The 9,636-nt window shown below is 38.4% G+C and overlaps 1 long non-coding RNA gene across 2 annotated transcripts in view; it reads left to right on the top strand.

Moving 5' to 3' along the window:
* Window positions 1–5,563: 5,563 nt before the first annotated feature.
* Window positions 5,564–9,636, top strand: part of LOC108449166 — a 5,049-nt gene continuing 976 nt past the window's right edge. For both annotated transcript variants that reach the window (XR_001865301.1, XR_001865302.1), the window contains exon 1: window positions 5,564–5,759. This is a non-coding gene — a long non-coding RNA (uncharacterized LOC108449166). The remainder of the gene's footprint in view (window positions 5,760–9,636) is intronic.

Here is a 9,636-nt window from a genome sequence, read left to right as displayed (position 1 = left end):
GACCTGCCACAGACCACCTCTTCCCCTGGCACAGCTCTTGCTGATCTGCTGCTCAGGGCTTCACTGTGGTGCAGTACCCAGAGCAAGAATACTGAGAAACAATGCAGCTAACACTTCTGTAGATATGCCTCAGTACCAGCCAAGTCCTTTAGCAGACTATGGACATCAAAGTCTAATTAATTAACAAATAAAATATTTTATCTGATTTACACCTTTGTTGACAGCTGGCTGAACATGAAGCAGCAGTGTGCCCAGGTGGCTAAGAAAACCACTGGTATCCTGCCCTGTATCAGGAATAGTGTGCCCAGTAGGATTTTGTCCCACTGAAGTTGGCACTGATGAGGCCGCACTGTGAATCCTGTGTTCAGTTCTGGGCCCCTCACTACAAGAAAGACACTGAGATGCTGGAGCGAGTCCAGAGAAGGGCGATGGAACTGGTGAAGGGTTTGGAGCACAAGTCCCACGAGGAGTGGCTGAAGGAGCTGTGGGTGTTTAGCCTGAAGGAAAGGAGGCTGAGGGTGCACCTTACACCTCTCTACAACTGCATGAAAGGAGGTTGTAGTTAGGAGAGGGTTGGTCTCTTCTCCCAAGTAAAAAGCAACTGGACAAGAAGAGACAGCTTCAAGTTGTGCCAGGGGAGGTTTTTCTTCACCCAAAGAACAGTCCACCTAGGGAAATGGTGGACTTACCATCCCTGGAGGTATTTAAAAGATGTATAGATGCGGTGTTGATGGGTATGGTTTAGTGGTGAACTTAATAGTGTCAGGTTAACTTGTACTCAACGATCTTATTTTCCAACTTAAATGATGCTATATACTTATTGTTTCTTGGCTGAAAATCTTTACATGCTTCATATTTTTATATTATAATAAACTGCAAAAACCACTATGAAACTCTTTTTCTTCTGAGAAAAAATATGAAGTCACAAAAAACTTGTGACTAACAATCCAAGTCAATGGACAGATGCAAAAAACTTGAAATCTATAATAGCGTTACAGAAGAGAGTAGGCATAATTCATGGGTGAATACTTCACTGATGATTAACAGTTTTCATACTCAACTTGTTTTGAAGAACTTCAAGACAATGTCAGGAAGAAACAAATTACATAGAAGTAATTTATCAATATTGATATATTTTTCTTTATTTTGGATGACATGTAAAGGTCAAATGGGAAAGAAAATAAAGTATTGATATACAATCTTAGCAACTGACATAAAGAGGAAAAAGATGCCAGTTTACCATTCAAAATTACACTCTTGACTGATTTAGAGCAATGCCTGGATCATGAGCTAATGCAAATCAGCACAGACCCATTTAATTCCCTGGAGCTACGCCAGATACAGCTAAGCACAGATCAACCTTTTGTGTATGAGGTAAAAATATGCATGTACTAACAGTCAAAGCAATTTTGTGGCAGTTCCCATTTCTCCCAAAGAGGAATAAGTGTCTCATGAAACCCTGCTATACCTTTCGGTGTTATTGCACTATTTTTCCCCTATTAAATATGTGGAAAATTCAGGAGAAAATTTATGTTAAAGTCCTGCTACTTATGTAGTTACATAACTTCATTAATTATGTAATGTATGAAAGGTTTCATGAAACTTTCCTTATAGTCAGCAAGCACTGACTTTAATTGTTGGTCTTCAATAAAAATGGAAGCACTGACTATCTAGCCAATTTTTATCTTTTACATTTATTAATAAAAAAGGCATTGGAAACCTCATTTTTGTGCCTTAATAAACCCCATCTTTACCTCTGTGTTAGCCATGAATGACTTAATTTCCATAATTTGTGTGACTCCTTGGCGTTGTTATAAATTCTTTAATCTTGTTGAGGATTTTTTTTCTCATATGCATATACATTGACTTCCTTATGCAGTATTTAATTATATTATTGTAAATACTGAAGATGATGACAACAAGTTTCACGACAATTAGAAAGCCTGTTCACTGTGCAGCCAGGTACAGACATGAGGCAAGATCTATTTCTTTTAAATTATTATTTAGGAAAATTGCCTGTGGCGTTTTTAAATCCTGTCATTGTTGCTCAGCTGGCCCATTCTACGTTTACTCTGCTGGCAGTTGCTGCTATGTGGCAGTGTCAAAACATGAGCTCTGTTCAATACAGAAGCTACAGACAGGTTTCTTACCTGTCCTGGCATGCAGCCACAAAAAAATTACTGAAGTAGATTTGTGAGTGAAGCTCTGACCATAGGAACTCCATCTACCCCACTACTTGGTGAATTAGTGCAGACCTGCAGGAGCAATATGTGAAGAAATTAACTTCAACTGAGAAAAAAAAGTCTCTAGACTGAAGTTCAAAATTATTAGATTGCTGTACTTGCTGTACAGAGATTATTTGTAGACATCTCTTATAAATGCCCAGGTAGTGCCACCTTAACTCCTTCTACACTACAAAGAAGGAATAACATGCAAGGTTAGATTTATTAAACCTTTTTTATCTACAGTGCATTTTCTATCACTCTTATCAGTGGCAATATCATATATTGATGATTTTTGTTTAAGCAGAACTAATATCAGTTGAATCACCTTTATATGTGTAAACATTTTACCATCATTATTCTGTGCAACCAACCAAGACTTCCTGTGCTATTTTAACTTGAAATAAAATTCTGCTAAACAGAAATACTGACTGTACAGAGCTTCTGGAACTCCTGTAGGGTCACTACAAGTAGTCATTATCCCAATTATACAACTGAATGAAGATCTAGTGTTTTTCAGAAAGTTTTCTGATAAGCCAGTCTCTCTGTTCCCTGCAGATTTCAGTCTGGGAGTTGAAGAGACATCTCTGGGGAGAGACACCCACCGAACCTGGGAGGCGCAAGGATAGTCCTACTGCAGATTCATCTGAGGGCACAGAAGAAACTGCTGGGCATGGCCAGATGCCGCATGGACATTTCAGAAGTGCTAATCCCTGCACAGAGTAGTCATGCAAAAACTAGGGTCTGGACCTGGAAGATGATGGTGAAAGGCTTTGACACAGCTTCTGAGCACACTGTGTGGTGCTGTGCTCTGTGCCTCAGAGCACTTGCAGTCTGTCCAGTGCTTTGTGATTCCAGCCTCATCTGCACATGGGAATCCAACACACCAACACACATCTTAAATTGCTTCTATTTCACTCTCCATCATGCACCCTAAAGTAAAAATACAGTACCACCTACTGGTGGAGACACTGTTGGCACTGATAGTTTTCCAGTCATCAAGCCTCATTGGGGCCAATCGAGCTTCATGACACTGAATTCTACACAAGAGCGTATTAAATAAGCCAGAAGCCCTGAAGTCTTCTCAGCTACAGCACTTCCAACATAACATTAGTTGCTGAAATTGCATCAGCCCTAGAAAAAGACAGAACAGTACTTGCAGAAAATAAGCCTGCCAAAATTGTGGTCCCAATCCAAACACTCATCTGTTTACACAGCTTCTACACAGTAAGCTGAAAGGCAATGTTGTGCCATTAAAACCCACTTATTTGTAAGTCATACATATATATAACGTATCTAGTGTTTTGGCTGTGGGTGTCTGAAACTACAGGTAGCCTTAATAGGATTGAGAAGAATTACAGATGATGACAATGCAAGATGCAAAAATAGATTATAGTTGGCCTACTAAAACAATAATCCATTAGTGCAGTCATTTTCCCATTAGTCAAGGTTACTTCACTGGAATACAGAATGACAGGAAAAATATGTGTGAAAAAATATTGGTGCGAAACTAACATAATCGTCAGTGAAGTCAATGACAGCTATGTAACTGGCTTTTAGAGGTGGGCAGAATTGACGCCGCTGTGTTGAGCTCATCCAGAATTTGTCCTGCAAACATCTTCACAGGTTAGTGAGGCTCTGGCCACTGTCAGACAAGGAACTGGACAGGCCTAGTAGGACTCATCTTCCTCTGCTTGAGGGCTTTGAAATTAAGAAAAAAATAAGTTAGCATTCCTTTCCAGGACTGATTATTTTAAAAGAAAACTGGCAGTTCTATAGCAGAGTAAAAAGGTGTATCAACTCTTTTGTGACACACAACAAAGCACATGTCCCAAACATTTAGTACCACCACATATTCACAAAATCACTGCTCAGCACTGAACATTGACATCTTTCCAACTGAAAGCCAGGCAAAAACCCTTGAGAATGACAGAGGTAAAACTGACCAAGATTCAATACTAGTTGGATGCAGTGACCTTCTGAGATTCCTTTCATATCTATGATTTTAGGATAAGAGTTGCATTTCAGCTCTTCAAAGACAACAGTGAAGCATATGCCAGAATTTAGAGTATTCACTTTATCTATTTATTATGTTGCATATCTTACTCAAAACTGGTGTATTTGGCTTCCATTGTGCATAAGATTCTGCATTTCCTTGTTGCCCATTACTGTCTTATTTAAAAATAATTTTTATTCTTTAAACCTCAAATACATATTCTCTTTTCTGGAAAATGGACTGTCTTCAGGGTTGGAAAGTCATAGCAGCAGATGTGTGTAATTTGTTTCTGTTGTCAGGAGGCTGACATGTGATACTCAGATTTGGGTTTGTGATTAAATCTATAAACTCAGTCACCTGGGCTGCAAGATTTAAGTTGGTTCCTATGATTGCTAATGACAATTTTTCCTGCTGCCCTTGGTTATAGAAGCAAATGTGTCATAATCCTGGAGTCCCAGGGGCTGGACTGCTTTCCTGAATTCTGCTTGTTGTGAAGCAAAGTTAAAATGTAATTCAGTAACTTTAGCTATGTCTCAATTGTGACAAAGATATAAATTTAATTTAAATATTTACCTCCTTTTGCTGCTTGAAAGCCTTTTTTTTTTTTTTAACCAAACTGGGCCATGTAAAACATTCCAGATTGAAAAATTAATCACTCAAAGTTCAGAGAACATGATTTTCCTCATTCTTATGGTATCCAGCAGTGAAATATGAAAGGTGAGTATGCAAATACCATCTTTTCTTTTGAAGTATATGCTAGGATCCTCATAGGGCCTTTCTTGGCTCTCTGGCCACTACAGATGCACTCTTGCACATTTCTAATGGAGGATGAATGCATCTACTTAAAACCTTTTGTGAAGTCATAATCCATACTGAAGTTAAAGATCTGTTCAGTGTCTTAGAACTTCTTCATCATGGTATTGTCCACTAAAAATGTATCCACAATTCACTTGATTTTTTAAGCATCAAAATATGTTGTGTTATATTATTTAAGAAACTTAAGTAGTTTAAAATATAATTTCATGTTTTTCAGCCATATGGTATACACATTAAAATAAACAGGAAATTTTCATTTATAGTGTTTTATCTATTACAGTGAAAAACTGTTACTACAGTTAAAAAGCATCTGCAATATTAAGAAAACAAATGAGCAGTCAATACCGAATATATAGTTATTTACAATATTTTTTTCTCAGTTTCAAAACAGAGCACACTCCAATATTTGTCACTTCTTGTGCTTGTAGATAGGACTAGTAAGCTTCTGCTCAGGTGAAGGATAATACTGACTGCCACTGTCACTTTCGTCTCCCTCTAAATCTCAAAATCCATCACTAGGTTAAGGAAATCCTCCTCTAATAACTATGTCCTTCCTTGGGAATAACACAGAGAACTGCACAGGGGCCTGGCTCTTTGTGAAATCATTCAATAAGGATTTATTTATGAAATGCTGATTATATGGTGGTTCTGCTTATGTAGTAAGGAAATGTGGCTGATTTAAAGGACTGAGATCTCTATTAAAAGGAGCAGATTGCATTCCCAAGGTAAGCATGCACACTGCTTGTTGAGCCTGCTTATTGCAGAACTGCTAAAGACTCTTAGCATGTTAGAAAAGACAGACCATGCTGTAGCATGCTGCAGATTTCGATGCTAATGAAGATTTTTTTGCTGCTTTTTGTAAAGAAAAAGATTAGATCTTTATATGATGCCAAAATCTGTTCTAGGGTATCCTTATTTAAAGCATTTTCTACATGAAAATAATGACTAGAGATATGAATGTAGTGGGCCAATAAGAATGGGAGAAATATGTAAAATAAAAAAGCAGGAGAGATAGAAGCTGATCTTCCATTCACCACAATCCTGTTAAAGGTTAATACTGCCTTCATTTTCTTGCAGCCCTAAAAATTTTAATGTATAGTAATTAATATAATTAGTTTTCAGGTCATAATGCTTGAAAAGTTGGTTGTTTATCATAGTAGTTACATTTAAAAGAATCCAAAGTAGTAAAAGAAAACTATTTGGGATGATACAGTAAAAACCATATGGTAGAAATCTAAAAAACCTCTAAAGAAAGCATCTATTACCTTTTGAACTTGCTACCTAAATATGATAACATGAAAATGTGCATCCCAATTTTAAAAAGCAGTGTAACAATTTGTGAAAAGTATCAGTTTAAGGAAAAATATGCATGACTACAGAATTGGAAATGTGATGGTGATACAATTTAGTAAAAAAACCTGAAATGCTTGAAAATGCATTAAGATGAGTCCAGACCCACTGAGTTTAATGCGACGTTTTCTACTGTGCCCAGTATGGGGGTTTTGTTACAGAAATGCTGTAACAAGGTAACAACAGTCCCCAAACTAGTTTTAATTACTGTGTCCGTCCAACTTACACTGGGCACATGCTGCATTAGCACTTCTGTATCTTAGACTTGGGAACTTAAACCCCTCCCAATTTTCTTTGAGACCAGTGGAATTTGAAGATATTCTTGTGCTACACATCCTGACTAATTGACAAGGAAAATAACCTGGTGCAGCATTCACCTAAGCTTGACATTCAAACTAGGTATTTTGAGACTACAGGGTAGTCAATACTTCAATTTCTATGCCATTTAATGTTTCCAGTGCCTCAGTAATATGAAATGTCCAGTCCTGCCTGAAATGGCAGCTCCTCTTTCCCAGCAAATCCTATGCATGGCTGCCATGGCTGCTTCCCCAGAACACACAGTATCCCACTGTGCTTCCACTTAAAATATGTCGCAGTCGAGGTGGGTCACAATACGGATATAACACGTTATACTGTTATATATGGAGATTAACAACTCAAGGCAGTGGCAAAAAGCATCTAATTCTACAAAGCCTCTTTTATACAGTTTCTTGTTACTCGTGCTGTGTCCCCATCGGCTTCTACGTTAACACCCCCCACAAAACTACTGGTTACTTGCAACTAACACCCATCTAAAACAATCTAAAGCAAATAACAGCCTCCCTGAACCAGCTGTGCTTTCTACATCTGTTGTTTTGGATTCTTGCTTCTGTTGATGTTAAAACTTCTCACAGGTACAAACCAAATTCTCAAGGGTACAAAGTGATTGTGTCCAAGTCGAGCCCTGTGAAACTCTCAGAGCAGCTTGCTGGTTTCCACAAAAACAGACACCAGCAGAACCAGAGGAATTTGTTTATTTGAAAAAATAAAATCCAGTTAACCTGAAAAACCTGGGAATGCAGAGGATACAGACTTTTTCCACAGCCTTCAGGCTACATACCCTGGATTGGTGTTATTTTTGGACACATTCTGTTTTAACATACTTAACATCATCTTTAACATCCAGTACAAGTGCAAATCAGTATGTCTGGAGAGCACAAAGATTGTTTTGTTTTGTTTTGTTTTTGTTCTTCAAATAAAAGAAGACTTAAAGAGCAAATGTAAACATGAAAAATGTGTGCCTATGTAGAAATGCTGGAACTGTGAGTCCTAATACGAACTGACTGGATTAGAGCCCACGCTGCTGGAGAAATTTTCTCCCTTGAGATTAATGCATTTGCATTTGTCTGGTGCTGAGTTGGACACAGCTTTATTTTGCACCATTATTTGTGAGGCCCTGTGGAGGATGTAGGTTTAATTAGGATGGAATTTTGTGTGCTAGCATTAGGAGAGCTTTCAGAGCATCTGTAAGCAGATATAAAGCTACTTAATTCAACCTGGTGTAATGTCAATCTTCACACTTTCAAGCAGTAAGTCAGTGGAAGCTCTAGTATAGCTTTTAGTCTCCTGATGAATCTAACCTAAAGTTTGCCATGTCTTAGAAATTTGTAATATTTTTATATCTATTTATCTTAGACCCGATCCTTGCTGGTAAGCATTTAAAGACTGACCAGCAATATTGGACTACATTTATAACTATTCATGGAATAGCATATCTTAATCTTCAATTTTTATCTTTCTGTTTTGTAGAATGTCATATCTCAGTTGGTCAGAGCATGGTGCTAATAACACCAAGGTTGTGGGTTTGATCCCTGTATGGGCCATTCACTTAAGAGTTGGATTCAATGATCTTTGTGGGTCCCTTCCAAATTAGAATATTTTGTGATTCTGTGATATTGCTGTATTATATTTTGCACCATGTGTCATTCGTGCCTGATGAGTGCTGGAAACATGTATTTCCTCTCCTATTTCCTGTATAGGTGTATTTTTAGTTTCATTGACAAATAATGGAATTCAAGTAAGTCTGGCAGAAATACGTCAGCTGTATCATTCTGCTTCTCCTTCGTGATGTGCCAGAAGACACTGCTCTAAGACTGATCCATACGGCTTCGACCTCACTTATCAGTGGTACAGACACTCATTTGCCAGTCTCTGGCTTCCAGACATCTCTATACTCTGATTTCCCACATGCAGGGAAATTGTTACTGCAGTGGAAAGCATCTGTTTTATAATGCTCTCTAACTGGTCCTGGCAAGACCAGATCACGCTGGTAGACAGAATTCATGCCTAAAGAGTTTGCAATCTCACTGATGCCAAGATATAACTGACAGCGCTGTAGGAGTAAGTGGTGAAAAAGGAGAGCAGAAGTTAATTACACCAGTGCTAGAAAATTGTGCAGTGGAATGCACTGTCTTAGCTATAAAACATTTTCAGGTGTTTTTTTCCTTTAGATTAACAGACCAGACATAAAGAGATACTAACATTTCTATTTAGGTGTTTATATACTACCTGCTATAGGAATAAGGAAACTACTACAATAGTCTTACCCTCTTTTTTACAGAACCCACTCTTCGGTCTCAACAGAATGTAAGTCTCAGGTATCAGATATATTGAGATTTCTTTGGACCTAGAGCCAGGGGATACTTTTTAGTCTGGTTTTCAGGATGTCATCTGTGCACGAATCTGTTTATCCATCTTGATACAGTGTTTCAAGTGTTTGGTTCAAAACCAAAAGAAACAGTGGTAGATGTTTCAAATACAATTGTTTAAATATTTTCAAAGTATGTGTCAAAACTCAGGAGAAAGACCTAAATTAATGCTTCCCTAAAGATGTGTACAACTTTCCCTTTAGCAGCAGTTGCCTGGTCATTTTCTTGTCTGGTGGGAATGTCATGGCAGACAGGAAACTGCAAATATTCTTGTTGATCTCCAGGAAAGTGCAGAGGGATTCCTTGTGGAACAGGGGCATATGATACCCCAGGACAGTCTGGGCAACCCAGGGCTGCTGCAGAAGAACCCCTGAAGGGGCTCTGGCTGCAGATAGGCCAGAAAGACACCTGGCTGCAGGCAGCCTTGAACAGCCTTGGGAAAAGTTACACGGCTGGTCAGCTCCCTCGCTGCTTAGAGGCTGTCCCATGGGAACAGGGCGTGAAGCTTTGTAAAGTAGATATGAGTGTAAGTAAACAATGAAGGGGGCCAGACGCTCAAACAGGA

Source organism: Corvus brachyrhynchos, unplaced genomic scaffold (assembly GCF_000691975.1).
Source record: "Corvus brachyrhynchos isolate BGI_N302 unplaced genomic scaffold, ASM69197v1 scaffold17, whole genome shotgun sequence".
Lineage (NCBI taxonomy): Eukaryota > Metazoa > Chordata > Aves > Passeriformes > Corvidae > Corvus > Corvus brachyrhynchos.
This window is presented reverse-complemented; position numbering and strand designations above follow the sequence as displayed.